Below are 17,783 nucleotides of genomic sequence, written 5' to 3'. Positions count from 1 at the left end.
AGCCTCCATTAGGTAGCTGGATCCGAACAGCATCTTCCGGACATAGCACAGGCAAATCGGTAGCATGAGCATCGTACATCAGCTTTTGCCGGTTCCTGAGTTGCTGCACCTTTTGCAGCACTGGGAGGTGATCCATGCCTGGCAAATGTCTCCTTGCAGGCCTTGATGACTGTCCTTGATGTGAGGTCTGACAGCTTCACAACTTCCAGGTAATTTGAGAAATAATCTGTGATGAGCACATGGTCACGCCCATTGGCATGAAAAAGGTCAATTCCCACCTGTGCCTCAATCTGGCGGATGAAGTCAACCTGTTCACAAGGCGAGGTGATGGAGCGGGACAGGGCGTCAGCAATGATTAGCTCCTTGCCCGGTGTGTATACTAACTCAAAATCGTACCTGCGGAGTCGAAGGAGAATGCGCTGAAGCCTGGGCGTCATGTCATTCAAGTCCTTATGAATGATATGGACCAAGGATCTGTGGTTAGTCTCCACTGTGAAGGTTGGTAGACCGTAGACATAGTCATGGAACTTTACAATGCCGGTTAGGAGGCCCAGGCACTCTTTTTCTATCTGGGCATACCTCTGTTCAGTAGGAGTCATGGCCCTTGACACATAAGCAACTGGAGCACAGGACGAGGAGTCATCCCTCTGGAGGAGCACCGCACCAATGCCGTGCTGGCTGGCGTCCGTGGAGATTTTTGTTCCCCTGTCCAGGTCAAAAAACGCTAGTACCGGAGCAGTGGTGAGCTTTGCTTTGAGCTCGAGCCACTCTGCTTGATGTGTGGGTAGCCACTGGAATGCAGTGGACTTCTTCACCAGATGCCTGAGAGCCGTGGTGTGTGAGGCCAGGTTGGGAATGAACTTTCCCGAGAAGTTTACCATTCCGAGGAAGCGTAGTATCGCCTTTTTGTCTTCCGGGGTCTTCATGGCGTTAATGGCCTTGACTTTGTCCGAATCTGGTTGGACACCCTGCTGGGATATCTGGTCGCCCAGGAACCTGATGGATGACATGCCAAAGGAGCTCTTGGCCTTGTTCAGCTTGAGGCCGTTTGCATGGACACGTCGAAAGACTTGTTTGAGGCGAGATATGTGATCCTCTGGGGTCGTGGACCATATGATTACATCATCTACGTAGACACGCACACCCTCAATGCCCTCCATCATCTGCTCCATGATCCTGTGGAAGATTTCAGAGGTTGAAACAATGCCGAATGGCATGCGGTAGCCTTGTGGATAGCACAATTGCTTCACAGCTCCAGGGTCCCAGGTTCGATTCTGGCTTGGGTCACTGTCTGTGTGGAGTCTGCACATCCTCCCCGTGTGTGCGTGGGTTTCCTCCGGGTGCTCTGGTTTCCTCCCACAGTCCAAAGATGTGCAGGTTAGGTGGATTGGCCATGCTAAATTGCCCTTAGTGTCCAAAATTGCCCTTAGTGTTGGGTGGGGTTACTGGGTTATGGGGATAAGGTGGAGTTGTTGACCTTGGGTAGGGTGCTCTTTCCAAGAGCCGGTGTAGACTCGATGGGCCGAATGGCCTCCTTCTGCACTGTAAATTCTATGATAAAACAGTACTTTCCGAAAGGTATATTAAACGTGCAGAGATTCCTGCTGGATTTGTCCAGTTGTATCTGCTAGAAACCACGGGATGCCTCTAGCTTCGTGAAGAATTTGCCGTGTGCCATCTCACTGGTCAGTTCCTCCCGCTTCGGGATCGGGTAGTGATCCCGCATTATGTTCTGGTAAAGACCTTTGGGATCTATGCATATCCACAACTCTCCTGAGGGCTTCTTCACACAGACCATCGAGCTGACCCAGTCAGTCGGTTCTGTCACTTTGGAGATGATGCCCTGGTCTTGGAGCTCCTGTAGCTGTGCCTTTAAACGTTCCTTCAGAGGGGCCGGCACCCGGCGTGGTGCATGGATCACAGGCGTGGCATCAGGCCTGAGTAGGATCTTGTAGCAGTATGGCAGAGTGCCCATTCCATCAAACACATCCGGATATTGAGCAAAGATGTCATCAATGTTAGCCTGAAGATCCACATTGGAAGAATACATGGCATGGACTCGCTGTACGAGGTTGAGTAGTTTTCATGCATGGGCACCGAGCAGGGACGCCTTATCAGGCTTGATGATTTCGAATCGCAGTGTGACATTGATGGTCTTGTTGGAGATGAATAGATGACAAGATCCTAGTGCAGTTAAGGCATTGCCATTATAATCAAGGAGCTGGCAGGCTGGCGGAAGTTGGGTTGCTTTTTAATGCGATCAAAATCAGCTTGAGAGATGAGATTGGCAGAAGCACCAGTGTCCAGCTTGAACTGGATGCTGCATTAATTTACTTGTATGACAGCACACCATTCGTCCGTGGAATCCACATTGAGGATAGATAGGCGTCTTGCTGAATTTGAGGAGGTATACTCTCAGGTAGTTATGATGCCCACACGATAGGGGGACTCCAGGCCGTCCTCTGGATCCGTAGTGCGACCAGGATCAGAATCCTGTAAACCTTGCTGTACACATCGAACGCGCTTGCGTTAGAATTGGGAGCGCTGGCCCTTGACTGGTGGTGCAGACCTCCACAAGGCTGCGTAATGTCCAGGCTTCCCGCAATTTAAACATCGGCTGCCTTTTGCAGGGCATTGCCGCTTTGAGTGGGCGGTGCTGCAGTTCGGGCACATCATGACGTTGACGTCACTACGCTCAGTGCGTCGCCGCACATGCGCAGTGCGGTCAGCCAATGTTCGCACCGGCGCAGTTTGGTTTACGGCAACTTTGTTCTCCCGTTCGTGTTGCGCATGCGTGGGGCCCCGGGAAAAGCGCACGAAGTGGCCGCTTTCATCGTTACTGAGGTGCTGCATCCAGGCGATGGCCTGTGTACTCTTTGCCTTGTGGGAGGCAAGTTGTTCATGTTCTGCCGATTTGAAATGGGAGTACTGATTTCTCGCATGCTCATGCACTTTACACATCTCAGTTGTGACTGGCAGGGTCATGTTTTTAATCTTGAGGAGCTGTTCCCGTAAAGAATCGGAGTGGACACCAAACACAATCTGATCCCTGATGATAGAATCAGCAGAGTCAGCATAATTGCAGGATTGCGCTAATATACGGAGATGAGTTAGAAAGGATTGGAAAGGTTCATCCTTACCCTGAAGGTGTTGCTGGAAGACATAGCGCTCAAAGCTCTCGTTGGTTTCGACTTCACAGTGACTGTCGAATTTGGCTAAAACGGTCTTGAATTTGGTCTGGTCCTCGCATCGGCAAAAGTGAGTGAGTTGAAGATTTGGATGGCTTGGTCCCACACAGTCGATAGGAGCAGTGTGATTTTTCTGGCATCGGACGCATCCTCGAGGTCTGAGGCCTCAATGTAGAGAAGGAACCTCTGCTTGACGGCCCGCCAATTGGCGCCGAGATTGCCGGAGATCCGTAGCTGTGGAGGGGCCTGGATCTTCTCCATGCTGCTGGAAGGCACTTGCTGGTCGTCACTGAATCACTCGAGGTAAACCACTTAGATAAAGTAGACTACTGGTACCATGTTGTGTTATTCACCCTGGGGTAACACAGACTGCAACTGGATGCAGTTGAACTGGTAAGTAGACTCCAAACTTAGACGTTGGTTCAATATATTTTATTGAACTTCTGGAGCAATGCACACAGTTCGCTGTGGGTTGACACTCTACTAACCCAAGTGTGCTAACTATAACTAACTAGACCAGACTAGCCCTGAGCCACATGTAGAAGGTGCTAACTGATATATACACCCTGACTGTCACTACAGTTATCACCAGTGGAAAGAGACAGAGTGCTGATGCCTCGTGTGCTTTATAGTGGGAAACCAGCCTCTAGTGTTCTGCCTGGTGATTGGTTGTGTTCTGTCCTGTGTGTTGATTGGTTGTACTGGGTGTCTGTCACTGCCTGTCTGTATCTCATTATGTGCATGAGTGCATATCATGACACACCCCAGGTCCCCAAATTTTATGGGGAGGTCACCTCCGTAGAGGGACCTCCAGTGGGGACCTCCACAGCCGGACGTCAACGAGGCACGCCAAGGCGTGCCCGGACGGCGGGCGAGGACAAGCAGGTGGAAGGTTTGCAATAGTAGGCCGTACAGGAAACCCCTCCACGTGGTGCGAAAAGGCACGGCGGGTATATGCGCGAGGCAGCTGAGGCTGTGGGGTACCGGCACCCAGGGGGTGTTCAGGGGCTTGGGACCAATGTGGAATTCCGTCCGAGCAGGGGTCCGCTCAGACGGGATACCACCACACAACCGCGCCGTATCCAGTCCAAGTCTGCCCACGGGGCCAAGCACGACTGTTTTGAGGCCTTGGATGGCATTGGCCGCGCGCCGGACAGACATCGCTCCGCGCTCGGCGAGCTTGTAGGGTGTCACCCAGCCCACTCCTCTGCCACCCAGCACGTCCCCGATCCTGGTCACCCCGGCATCCACAACCTTCCGCTCCGCCAGCCACCTGAATGGATACTGGCGGAGGTGCGGGTTCCTGAGCAGCGGCTCCCTTACGACAGCCTCTACTCCTGACGGGGGAGAGCTGCGGCGTGTGGCAACCATGTTCCAGACTTGGAGGAGGTCCTGGTACAAGACTGGCAGCGCCCACAAAGAGTTCCGAAGACCAATCCGGTCAACGAACAGGAGCTGCACGTCCGAGTTCAGGCCATGCACCTGGAGGAAGAAATACGTCGCCAGGGCAACCATCGTGGAGGAGGCTCAACGTACAGGTATCGCTGCAGAGTCTGAAGGCGGAAAGACGCGATCTGGGTGCGAAGGCACACCAGCGCCAAAACCGCCCACCGCAATCGGGAGACTCAAGACCCCCGCAGCGACCCAGTGCAATCCTTTGTCCCAAAGAACCGAAGCAGGGTTCTCTGGATGCGTGTGACAAAGTCAGGGTGAGGGGTCAAAGTGGCCAGCCGGTACCACAGCATGGAGGCTATCAGCTGGTTTATAATGGGAACTCGACCCCTGTGGGACAGCACTCGGAGCAGTCCTGTCCAGCGTCCCAGGCGAGCAGTGACCTTGGTCTCCAGCTCCTGCCAGTTCGCCGGCCAGGATTCCTCTGCCGGGCAAAGATGGACTCCCAAGTAGAGGATGTTGGTCTGGCCCCAGCTGAAGGGCCTGAGCTCCTCTGGGAGGGGGTCTATCTGCCACAGACCGACCAGGAGTCCGGCACACTTCGTCCAGTTGACCCTTGCAGAAGACGCAGCGAAGTACACAGCCTGGCAATCTCGCATCCACCGTAGATCACCGGGGTCAGTGAACATCAGCAGCACGTCATCAGCGTAAGCGGAGAGGACCACCGCCATGCCCGGCTCGCGCAGAACCAGCCCCAACAATCTCCTCCGCAGCCTTCCCCCTCCGAGCGCTCACCACTCGAGTCCCTCGCCACATGGAGCAACAGGCAACATGGGCCCAACCGGCAAGCCCTTGGCCTGAGTTGATCCCAACCCCAGGATCGTCCTCAGGCGGGTCCCTCGCTGGCTCCCCACGCGATTCTGGGTCCGCGGACGGTGGCGGCTCCGCCTCCGCCCCTGCCAACGACGCCGGGACCTCGGAGAGGTCCGGAAAACCCCCCGGAAACATCTCCGGCATGAAAACTGGGCTCCCTGGCGTCGCCCGCCCGGGCGTAGAGAACGTAGAAGCCTTCCTCGCCGTCACCCGTCCACGATCGGAAGAGGTAAGAGTATTGATGGCTGTCGCTAGCCCCCGGCGATGCAGAAGAGGAGGTGACCGGGGAGTAAATCTGAACTGGGCGGGATGGGCCCCTGGGGGGGTCTCGTCTCCTCCCGGCCCTGTCCTCCCTGCTCGGGGGACGACAGCAGCTCAAAGGCTTCGGAGGCCTCCTTGGCTTTCTTTTTAATGGGCCTGGGCGTCATGGCGATGGGAATAAATATGGGAGATACCCACCCCAGGTCGCCCAGGGAGGGGGCAGCGAGATCCATCACCTCCTCCTGCTCGGACAGGCAGCGCTGGTGGGGGCGGGATCACCTTGCTGCAAGGCCCCCATCGCTGGAGAGCCCTCAGCAGCGTCGTGCCTCTCCCCATCACCCGGGCCCTGGGACTCTGATGAGGTTGGAGCATCCTCCGCCTCGAGGCCGTACACAGGTTCCCCGCCACCCTCTGGAGCCTGTGTGGTGGTCTCTCCGGACCCCTCAGGCTGTTGTAGGGCGGCGGTGTCCTGAGATGAGGTTGCGGCCTCTGAGCTTGTCTGGACAGGCACGGGCTCAGTGGTTGGGACAGGGCCAAGGTCTGGGAGGGCCCGGCCTGACTGCCGTGCCGACTAACATTTTGCCCTTTTAGGCAACCCCCCACCACCCTGTCCGCAGCCATGAAGATGACAGGGGCCGGCTGCTGAGCAGACAAAGAGGTGGTAGAGGAGAGGGGGGCAGTGCCAGCCGCGGCCGCCCTGGAGGTGGCGTTGCCAGCGGCCGTCAGGGTGGGGCAGTTCTGGTGAACATGCCCCAGCCCCCTGCAGGCATGGCATCCCATGCCATCCGCTGACCAGAACACTTTGTGGTCCTCCCCTTGGTGGGAGACCACAAAACCCCCCCTCCGTGACCTCCGCCCGGGTCAGGCGGACAAAAACCTGGCAGAGGGAGGGGTCCCGAAGGCCGAGCATCAGCGGCGCCACCCCGGACCTGACCTCCCCCAGTAGGTTGAGATGGAGAGGAGGAATTTGGTGGGGAGGTAGGGCAGGACGTTTGAAAGGACGACACGCTTGCTGGTGGCCTCCAGTGGGTCCACCGCCATGTGTGTCCCGCCCACCGTGAGCCCCCTTTCCGGGACATGGTGGACCGCCTGCTCGGCCCGCAGGAAAAACACGGCCGTACATCGTGAAGGCAGCTATGATGGCCGAGGGGCCGATGACCTCGGCCATCGCACGAGTGCATGCCTCGATGGTCATGCTGGGGTGGGCAATACATTTGACCCCAAGTGCCACGTTAGTAGACAGAAGGTTGAGGGTGCCGCGGAGGCAGCAGAGAGTCGAGAAGCAGCCGCCCCTGCATAGTTCTTGGCTACCCTGACCCCGGCAGAGTGCCCCTGAGGTACTGGCCGTGCCCACTCCTGGTATGGCCCGGCCGTGGATGTGAGATCAGGGTCGCAGGGAAAAGGTGGGGGGGGGGGGGGGGAGGTGATGGATGTGCCACCACAACAGCAGGTGCCACAAGGGTAGGTGCTGCAGGGCAACAGCAGAGCGGGGCAGCGCTGTTCAGCCCTGGAAGGGCCTAAAACAATGCCCCAGGCTGCCCTACGCCAACCACAGGTGGTGAAAAGGTGTTGGGCGGATGGCTTTCCTCAGCCCTGTGGGGGGAACCAAAACAAAGTCCTTTGTCTTCACAGCAGCCCCAGGTGGTCCCACTCTCACCTCAGGCAGAGGGCTGGGAGGACAGACGGCAGGATCTTCACCGGGGGAAGGGGCCTGCAGCAACAGGCCCCAGGTGGTCCCACTCCCACCTCAGGCAGAGGGCTGGGAGGACAGAGGGCAGGATCTTCATCGGGGGAAGGGGCCTGCAGCAACAGGCCCCAGGTGGTCCCATTCCCACCTCAGGCAGAGGGCTGGGAGGACAGAGGGCAGGACCTTCACCGCGGGAGGGGGCCCTGCAGCAACAGGCCGCAGGTGGTCCCACTCCCACCTCAGGCAGAGGGCTGGGAGGACAGAGGGCAGGACCTTCACCGCGGGAGGGGGCCCTGCAGCAACAGGCCGCAGGTGGTCCCACTCCCACCTCAGGCAGAGGGCTGGGAGGACAAAGGGCAGGACCTTCACGGCGGGAGGGGGCCCTGCAGCAACAGGCCCCAGGTGGTCCCACTCCCACCTCAGGCAGAGGGCTGGGAGGACAGAAGGTGGGGCAGGTAGGATTGGGGATTGGTGAGGAGGCAGAAACAAGAGTTAGCAAATACTGCAGCAGCTCCACTTCCTCACAAGGTCAAGTGGGCTCTCAGTTCAAGCTGAAGGTTGGGAGTGTTTGATGGGGACAGTGTAGAGGGAGCTTTACTCTGTATCTAACCCGTACTGTACCTGTCCTGGGAGTGTTTGATGGGGACAGTGTAGAGGGAGCTTTACTCTGTAGCTAACCCCGTGCTGTACCTGTCCTGGGAGTGTTTGATGGGGACAGTGTAGAGGGAGCTTTACTCTGTATCTAACCCTGTGCTGTGCCTGTCCTGGGAGTGTTTGATGGGGGCAGTGTAGAAGGAGCTTTACTCTGTATCTAACCCCATGCTGTACCTGTCCTGGGAGTATTTGATGGGGACAGTGTAGAGGGAGCTTTACTCTGTATCTAACCCCGCGCTGTACCTGTCCTGGGAGTGTTTGATGGGGACAGTGTAGAAGGAGCTTTACTCTGTATCTAACCCCGTGCTGTACCTGTCCTGGGAGTGTTTGATGGGGACAGTGCAGAGGGAGCTTTACTCTGTATCTAACCCCGTGCTGTACCTGTCCTGGGAGTGTTTGATGGGGACAGTGTAGAGGGAGCTTTACTCTGTATCTAACCCCGTGCTGTACCTGTCCTGGGAGCGGAATCCGGCCCACTAGACAAGGGCCTGGGTTCTCACTGGGAAAGTCCTGCAGCAGGGACCCCCGACTCTGCGGTGGGATGACCACGTGACCCCCCTTCCACAATGTGACGCAGTCTTCTATGCTGAGTTCCCAAAATAGGAAGGGTCCCCTTTTCTCCGCCGCTCATCAGAATGGGACAAAGTTTCGCCAGTCCCCGATACTGCTATGTCGATGTGCACACGTGAGTACCCATCACTGGCAAGGGGTCCATGAAGTTAGGGCACTGGCGGCAACGGACACTTGCGGGCAGTGATAGATGGCTGAGGGCGTCGGCGTACCTAGGCACTGTCAAAATGAATATTCCAACGTGGTGAACGGAAGCGCCAATGCTTACTTTTAGCCGATGCGATTCCTTCATCCTCCCTAAAAAGGCCAAGCAGTGGCTTGTGGTCAGTCACAATGGAGAAAGACCACCCATAAAGGTACTGGTGCAACTTTTTGACACCAAAAATTACCGTCAAGCCGTCCTTCTCGATTTGAGCGGAATGTGGCTCTGCGTCTGCCAGGGTCCTTGAAGCGAATGTGATGAGGTCTTCCGTGCCGTGGGCCAGCACTGCCGTAAAACCGTAGGGGTAGGCATTGCAAGTCAAGATTAGAGGCCGAGCTGGAACAGAATCCGTGTGGTAGTCACCACTGTTTGTATATATCACGTATATGAGATGTAATACGGTAAGGCTCAGGTACGGGGGTAGATCCCTGCCTGCTGGCTCTGCTCAGTAGACGGAGTGTGTGTGTGTGTGCTCACCGAGCTGTAGCCATTTCGGCAGCAGCTGCAGGAGGCAACACATCTCTGTGTAATAAAGCCTCGATTACTCTCGACTCTCGTCTCGTCGTAATTGATAGTGCATCAATTTATTAAGCAGAGATTTTACAGCGATGGGCCTCCGCATCAAGCCAGATCGCCTGCAGCTGCACCTTCAGGCAGACAATGCCACGTCGGCCTTCGACCATTGGCTATCTTGCTTTGAAGCCTCCATCGGTTCAGCGACAGAGCAACCCTCAGAAGCACAGAAACCCCAGATCCTGTACACCCGGTTGAACTTCGATATCTTTCCCCTTATCGGGACGCGCCCAACTATGCTGAAGCCATGGCGCTTCTGAAAGAGAACTACAGCCGGCCGATCAACAAACTACGCCAGGCACCTCCTGTCCACGCGGCATCACCTCCCCGGTGAGTCTGTGGAAGATTTCTGGCGTGCCCCGCATGCCCTAGCGAGGGACTGAGATTGCCAGGCAGTTTCGGCCGTTGAACATTCCGAACTCCTAATCAGAGACGCTTTCATTACGGGCATAGGGTCGGCGTACATCCGCCAGCGCCTCTTAGAAGGGGGTACGCTCGACCTCGCGCCGACCAAGAAACTTGTGATCTCACGAACGGTAGCCTCCCGTAATGTACAAGTGTGTGCCCCCGACCGCACGGCACCGCCCTCCTGGACATCTGGACTCCACCAGCGACCGCCCCCCAGCCAACCCCAAGCCTGCGCCGCGCAAGCCAACCCCGGGGGGCCCAAGTGCTATTTCCGCAGGCAGACAAAGCACCCCCGGCAGCGCTGCCCGGCGCGGAGCGCAATCTGCAAGGCCTGCGGGAAGAAAGGACATTTCGCTGCGAGGTGCCAGGCCTGGTCGCTCGCCGCTGTAACCAAGCCCATTGTTCCTGCACCCCCCACGTGCGACCCATGGGTGCCGCCATTTTTGTCCAAGCAACCCACGTGTGGCCCGTGGGCGCCACCACCTTTAATGCTGCCCGCCATGTGCTCCCCGTGGGCGCCGCTATCTTCGGCGCCTCAAGACCCCTGCTCGTCGGGCACCTCATCGGGCCACTCATCGCCCGCAACAGCCACCAACCAGCCCGGGGCCTACCATCACCAGTCGCAACTCGCCTCAATCACGCTCGTCCTGTCGCGGCCGCACAACCTCACAACTGCGTCGACAACAGTAAAGGTCGATGGCCACAAGACATCATGCCTTCTTGACTCCGGGAGCACAGAGAGCTTCATACACCCCGATACAGTAAGGCGCTGCTCCCTCGCGGTACACCCCATTACCCAACGAATCTCCCTGGCCTCCGGATCCCACTCCATGGAGATCCGGGGGTACTGCACCGCCACCCTCACCATCCAGGGCGTAGAGTCCAGCGGCTTCTGCCTCTACATCCTCCCCAACCTCTGCGCTGCCTCGCTACTCGGCCTGGACGTCCAGAGCAACCTCCAAAGTCTCACTCTGAAATGCGACGGTCTAACTCTGAAAACCCCTTACTGTATGCGGCCTCACGACCCTCATGCTCGACCCACCTTCCCTGTTTGCAAACCTCACCCCGGATTGCAAACCCATCGCCACAAGGAGCAGACGGTACAGTGCACAGGACAGGACCTTCAGCAGGTCGGAGGTCCAACGGCTGCTTCGGGAAGGCATCATCGAGGCCAGCAGCAGTCCCTGGAGAACCCAACTGGTAGTTGTAAAGACTGGGGAGAAACACAGGATGGTCGTGAACTACAGTCAGACCATCAATCAGTACTCGCAGCTCGACGCATACCCCCTCCCACGCATATCTGATATGGTCAATCAGATTGCACAGTACCGGGTCTTCATGACAGTGGACCTGAAATCTGCCTACCACCAGCTCCCCATCCGCAAGGCGGACAACCCATACACTGCTTTCAAAGCAGATGGCCGCCTTTACCACTTCCTTAGGGTTCCCTTCGGCGTCACTAATGGGGTCTCGGTCTTCCAATGGGAGATGACCGAATGGTTGACCGGTACGGACTGCGGGCCACCTTCCCGTACCTGGATAACGTCACCATCTGCGGCCACGACCAGCAGGACCACGACGCTAACCTTTCCAAATTTCTCCACCGCCAAACTCCTGAACCTCACGTATAACAAGGAGAAGTGCATGTACAGCACCAACCGCTTAGCCATCCTCGGCTTTGTGGTGCAAAATGGAGTTCTAGGGCCTGACCCCGACTGCATGCGCCCCCCCCCCCCCCCCCCCCCCCCCATGGAACTTCCCATCCCCCACTGCCCCAAGGCCCTCAAATGATGCCTGGGGTTCTTCTCATACTACACCCAGTGGGTCCCTATCTATACGGACAAGGCCCGCCCACTCATTCATTCCACCGCTTTCCCCCTGACGTTCGAGGCTCACCAGGCCTTCAACCGTATCAAGTTCGAGATTGCCAAGGCCACGATGCACGATGCGGTCGACGAGACCCCTTTCAAGTCGATAGCGATGCATCAGACGTCGCTCTGGCCGCCACATTCACCAGGCTGGCAGACCTGTGGCATTTTTTTCACGCACCCCCAATGACTCCGAAATTCGGCACTCCTCCATCGAGAAGGAGGCCCAAGCCATCGTGGAAGCTGTGCGGCATTGGAGGCATTACCTGGCCGGAAGGAGATTCACTCTCCTCACTGACCAACGGTCGGTAGCCTTCATGTTCAATAACACACAGCGGGGCAAGATCAAAAACGATAAAATCTTGAGGTGGAGGATCGAGCTCTCCACCTACAACTACGAGATTTTGTATCGCCCCGGTAAGCTCAACGAGCCCCCCGATGCCCTATCCCGAGGTACATGTGTCAGCGCACAAGTGGACCGACTCCGGGCCCTACACAATGTTCTCTGTCACCCAGGGGTCACCCGGTTCTTTCACTTCATAAAGGCCCACAACCTACCCTATTCCATTGAGGAAGTCAGGGCGGTCACCAAAGACTGCCAGGTCTGCGCGGAGTGCAAACCACACTTCTACCGGCCAGACCAAGCGCACCTGGTGAAGGCCTCCCTCCCCTTTGAATGCCTTAGCGTGGATTTCAAAGGGCCCCTCCCCTCCACCGAAATACGTACTTCCTTAACATGGTCGATGAATACTCCATATTCCCCTTCGCCATCCCATGCCCCGATATGACGCCTGCCACAATCATCAAAACCCTCAATAGCATCTTCACTCTGTTCGGTTTCCCCGCCTACATCCACAGCGACCAGGGATCCTGCTTTATTAGTGATGAGCTGCATCAGTTCCTGCTCAGCAAGGGCATCGCCTCGAGCAGGACGACCAGCTACAGCCCCAGGGGAAATGGACAGGTGGAGAGGAAGAATGGGACGGTCTGGAAGGCCGTCCTGCTGGCCCTACAGTCTGAAACTCTCCCGGTCTCCCGCTGACAGGAGGTCCTCCCTGACGCCCTCCACTCCATCCAATCGCTACTTTGCACTGCGACTAATGAAACCCCCCATGAACGTCTCCTTGCCTTCCCCAGGAAATCCACCTCCGGGGTTTCACTCCCAACATGGCTGGCAGCTCCAGGCCCCTTCTCCTCCGCAAGCACGTGCGGCTCCACAAGGCGGACCCATTGGTCGAGAGGGTCCAGCTACTCCATGCAAACCCGCAGTACGCCTACGTGGCGTACCCCGACGGCCGCCAAGACACTGTCTCCCTCAGGGACCTGGCACCAGCTGGTTCCCACCACCTCCCCCCCCCCCCCCCCCCCCAACTGCCCCGGCGCTACCCATCCTCCGCCCAGCGCACCTCACCACCGCCCCCGCTCCAGGACGATCCGTCCTCCCCTTGGTCCCATCCGGGGGTGAAGGTGAGGACTACACGCTCCCGGAGTCACCGACGACCAAGCCGGTGCCTGCATCACCACCGGGACTGTGGCGCTCACAACGGAGGATCAAGTCACCCGACCGGCTGAATTTGTGAACTTTCACCAAACTGTACTCTTTAGAAATGCTCACAAACATAGAACATAGAATATAGAACAGTACAGCACAGAACAGGCCCTTCGGCCCTCGATGTTGTGCCGAACAATGATCACCCCACTTAAACCCACGTAACCCGTATACCCGTAACCCAACAATCCCCCCATTAACCTGACACTACGGGCAATTTATCATGGCCAATCCACCTAACCCGCACATCTTTGGATTGTGGGAGGAAACCGGAGCACCCGGAGGAAACCCACGCACACACGGGGAGGACGTGCAGACTCCACACAGACAGTGACCCAGCCGGGAATCGAACCTGGGACCCTGGAGCTGTGAAGCATTGATGCTAACCACCATGCTACCGTGAGGCCCCTGGCTAGTTTTTCCACCACCCCCGCTGGATTCTTTTTAACAGTGGGTGAATGTGGTAGTCAGCACTGTTGTATTGTATATATCACGTATATGAGATGTAATACGGTAAGGCTCCTGTACTACAGGTACGGGGGTAGATCCCTGCCTGCTGGCTCTGCTCAGTAGACGGAGTGTGTGTGTGTGTGTTCACCGAGCTGCAGCCATTTCGGCAGCAGCTGCAGGAGGCAACACATCTTTGCTTAATAAAGCCTCGATTACTCTCTCCTCCCGTCTCGTCGTCATTGATAGTGCATCAATCCGTAAGGAGCTGCGTGGACGACAGGCACTATCTTTACTTCAGCGAATGCTTTGTCCTGTGAAGCACGTCAGAACCTCTCCTCATCCTGCCTTAATAATATGTGGAGAGGAGCCAACAAAGGGGCCAGCTGGACAGTGTAGAGGATAGCTATAATCTCCAAAACGATATTGATGGATTAGTGGAGTGGGCGATAACGTTGCAGATGGAATTTAACACAGAGAAGTTGAGGTCATACATTTCGGGAGCTCAAACAGTTGTAGGGAGTACACAATAAATGGGAGTAGGGGTAGATGAAGTGAGAGATCTTGGTACACAGGACTCTAAAGGCAGCAGTGCAGGTAGACAATGTTGTAAAGAAAGCACATGGAATGCTCGCTTTCATTGGCAGAGATATTGAATATAAAAAGTAAGGATATAATGTTGGATTGTATAAAACACTAGTGAGGTCACAACTGGAATATTGTGAGCAGTTCTGGTCACCACATTACAGGAAGGATGTTATTGCTGTGGAGAGAGGGCAGGGGAGGTTTACAAGAATGTTGCCTGGGCTAGAAAAGTGGAGCTACGAGGAGAGATTGGATAGGTTGGGGTTATTTTCCTGAGGAGTGACTTAATTGAGGTGTACAAAATTATGGGGGGAACAGAAAGAGTGGATAAAATAAAATTGATTCCCTTGGTGGAGAATTCGAGAATCAGGGGTGGTCACTTACAAAGGGAAACATGGCCACTTTCAAAGAATCATGGGAAATATGGCGAATGCAGGATCCAGATGAACTCAAGAGCTTAAGTGTATGTTTGCCACTAGATAACCAGGCAGTATCGGAACCCCGAGCCGATTTGCATTCTAATGACCCATTTCTCCAGGACAAAGGACTGGTACTCAGGTATCAGATACAGATCTGCAGGGGGCAGCACGGTAGCATGGTGGTTAGCATAAATGCTTCACAGCTCCAGGGTCCCAGGTTCGATTCCCGGCTGGGTCACTGTCTGTGCGGAGTCTGCACGTCCTCCCCGTGTGTGCGTGGGTTTCCTCCGGGTGCTCCGGTTTCCTCCCACAGTCCAAAGATGTGCGGGTTAGGTGGATTGGCCATGATAAATTGCCCGTAGTGTCCTAAAAAGTAAGGTTAAAGGGGGGGGTTGTTGGGTTACGGGTATAGGGTGGATACGTGGGTTTGAATAGGGTGATCATTGCTCGGCACAACATCGAGGGCCGAAGGGCCTGTTCTGTGCTGTACTGTTCTATGTTCTATGTTCTAGATCCAGACACATCGGCGCCACTCCCTTCACCCAGGAAGCCCAAACAGCCAAGCTCAATGGCCGCTCAGGACACGCCCTGCCATCAAGGCACCCGCCCTTTTATTGGCCAAAATCAAAGGCAGTAATCGAAGCCGAATTATTGGGTCCAAAGCTAAGGATCGCCTAACAGAGCGCGAAACCCTGGAAGGATAAAGAGAGACACTGTCATGTGTTCGGTCTATCTCGGCCCCTGGCGCTCGGTCTCTCTTGGCCCCGACCTACACCTAAAACCAAGTGTATCATTACGACCAGAAGACAAGTTCAAGACCAACAATCGCTACCAGACGGATGAGCCCAGCAGAAACGGTCACTTCTCCAGACCCAGCCACACAAGATCTGAACAAAGGCCTTGTTCCTCTGCATAAAGCCGGGTGCCTGAAGGTAAGTACAGGTTGTTGTAGTGTTAGGTTTAGATTTAGCTTGTAGTGTTTTATGTTGCATGTCGAAGTAATTCTTGTGTGTAAATAAACTATCATTGAACTTGAACTAACTAACTGGTTGTTTGGTCTTTGATCGATATCCGGTAAAACCTTGTGGTGATATCGTTCGATACCTGGCGACTCTGAAAGCAATATCATCATTAATAACTGTCATTTATTATCCAGTTAAAAAGAGCAACATTATTGGCGTCTCCGGTACAAATTGGCAACACAGGGACAAGATTCAAGGTAAGTGGCAGAAGGTGTAGAGGGAACATGAGAAATAAAGGGCTGGATTCTCCACCGGAGGGATGCTCCATTTTGCCGATAGCCCGGGGGTTTCCCGACGGCGTGGGGCTGCCCCACAATGGGAAACCCCATTGACCGACCGGCGTAACGGAGCATCTCGCCAGTGGGGTGAAACAGCAATGTGGCGCCGCAGGGCGGAGAATCCAGCCCAACGTTTTTACACAGAGGGTCGATGGAGTCTGGAATTCACTGCCCGAGTTGGTGGTGGAGGCAGGGACCCTAAACTCTTTAAAAAAGTACCTGGATGTGCACCTTGAGTGCTGTAAGCTGCAGGACTACCGACTGGGTGCAGGAAGGTGGGATTGGAAAGGCACCTGGTTGTCCTCGGGCTGGCATGGACAAGATGGGCTGAATGGCCTCTTTCTGTGCTGTAACTTTTCTATGGTTTGCAATGAACTTCCCATGGTAGTTAACCAGACCTTGAAACGACTGGATTTTAGTGACATTCTTTGGGGTCGGGGCCACTTTTATAGCTCAAATGTTATCTCCCACTTGGTGTCGACCATCCCTGTCCACCCTGTAACTGAAACAGGTCGCCGCTCTAGCGCAGAACACTACCACTTGCTCCTCTTGAGTTGAGCACTCACTTGGGAAAATCACCGGAGCACTTCCTGCAGGTTGTCCATATTCACCTCTCCCTGGTGCCCGTGGTGAACACGGCATCTGGATGGATGGCCTCCTTTGCAGGCCCTGCAAGATATTTTCCATTACCCGCTGGAAAATCGCTGGGGCCAATCAAACAGAAGGCGGGTGTATTCAAACAACCCCCGATGAGTGTCTATGGTCGCAAAGTTCCTGGACTCTGGGTCAAGGTCCACCGGTAAATAAACATGGCTCAACTCCAGCTTTGTGAAGTAGCATCCCCCAGCCAGGCTGCCGCACAAATCCTCCTCCCTGGGTATCAGGTACCGGCCCTGGCCTGAAGCTCTGTTCACGGTGAGCTTGAAACCACCGTAGAGTCGGGACAGTTTTTTTAAAATATATTTTTATTCATGGCTTTTTCTATATGAACACAAAATATCGCAAGAAAATACATCAACCTAAACAAACAACCACAAATCCCCACCCTCCCCCAATGCCAACACCCCACCACATCCTGCCTTCCCCATTCCCCCCCTCCCCCCACTCCCTCGCTGACCCCCCCAATCCTCCTTGAGGAAATCGATGAACAGTTTCCACCTCTGGATGAACCCCTCTGTCGACCCCCGCAGAGCCAACTTGATCTTCTCTAGCCTTCGGAATTCTCCTCACAGGAATTCTGCCAGGTCGCACCCCCACATTCCCGCTATCGGCGGCTCCGAGTGCCCCCAACACGACAAATCCGACTCCAGCCTATCAGGGAGGCAAAGGCCAATATTTCGGCCTCTCTCCCGCCCGGACTCCTGGATCTTCCAACACCCCAAATATCGCCACCATCCCACACAACCATAACCTCCGAGATAACATCCGAGAATTCCTGCCAGAACTCCCTCAGTCTCGGACACGCCCAGAACACGTGGATGTGATCATGCCCCCCCCCCCCCCCCCTCCCACGCACCGCCAACACCTATCCTCTACCCCTGCAAAGAACCTACTCAGCCACGTCACTGTCATGTGGGTCCTATGTGTGGTGAATGTATTACTGCGACCATTCACCATTGTACTACATTACATTACATTATATCATGTTGGTGCCCTTGTGGGCTCCGCCCCTGGCTCCGCCCCCCTTAGGGGGGAGGTATATAGAGCTGCTGCCCTGCAGGTGGCCCTCAGTACAGAGCAGTCGCAGGCAGGCGCAGTTCGAGCTGATTAAAACCACTGTTCACTTCAACTCTCCGTCTCATGTGAA

Source organism: Scyliorhinus canicula, chromosome 16, assembly GCF_902713615.1.
Source record: "Scyliorhinus canicula chromosome 16, sScyCan1.1, whole genome shotgun sequence".
NCBI lineage: Eukaryota > Metazoa > Chordata > Chondrichthyes > Carcharhiniformes > Scyliorhinidae > Scyliorhinus > Scyliorhinus canicula.
This window is presented reverse-complemented; position numbering follows the sequence as displayed.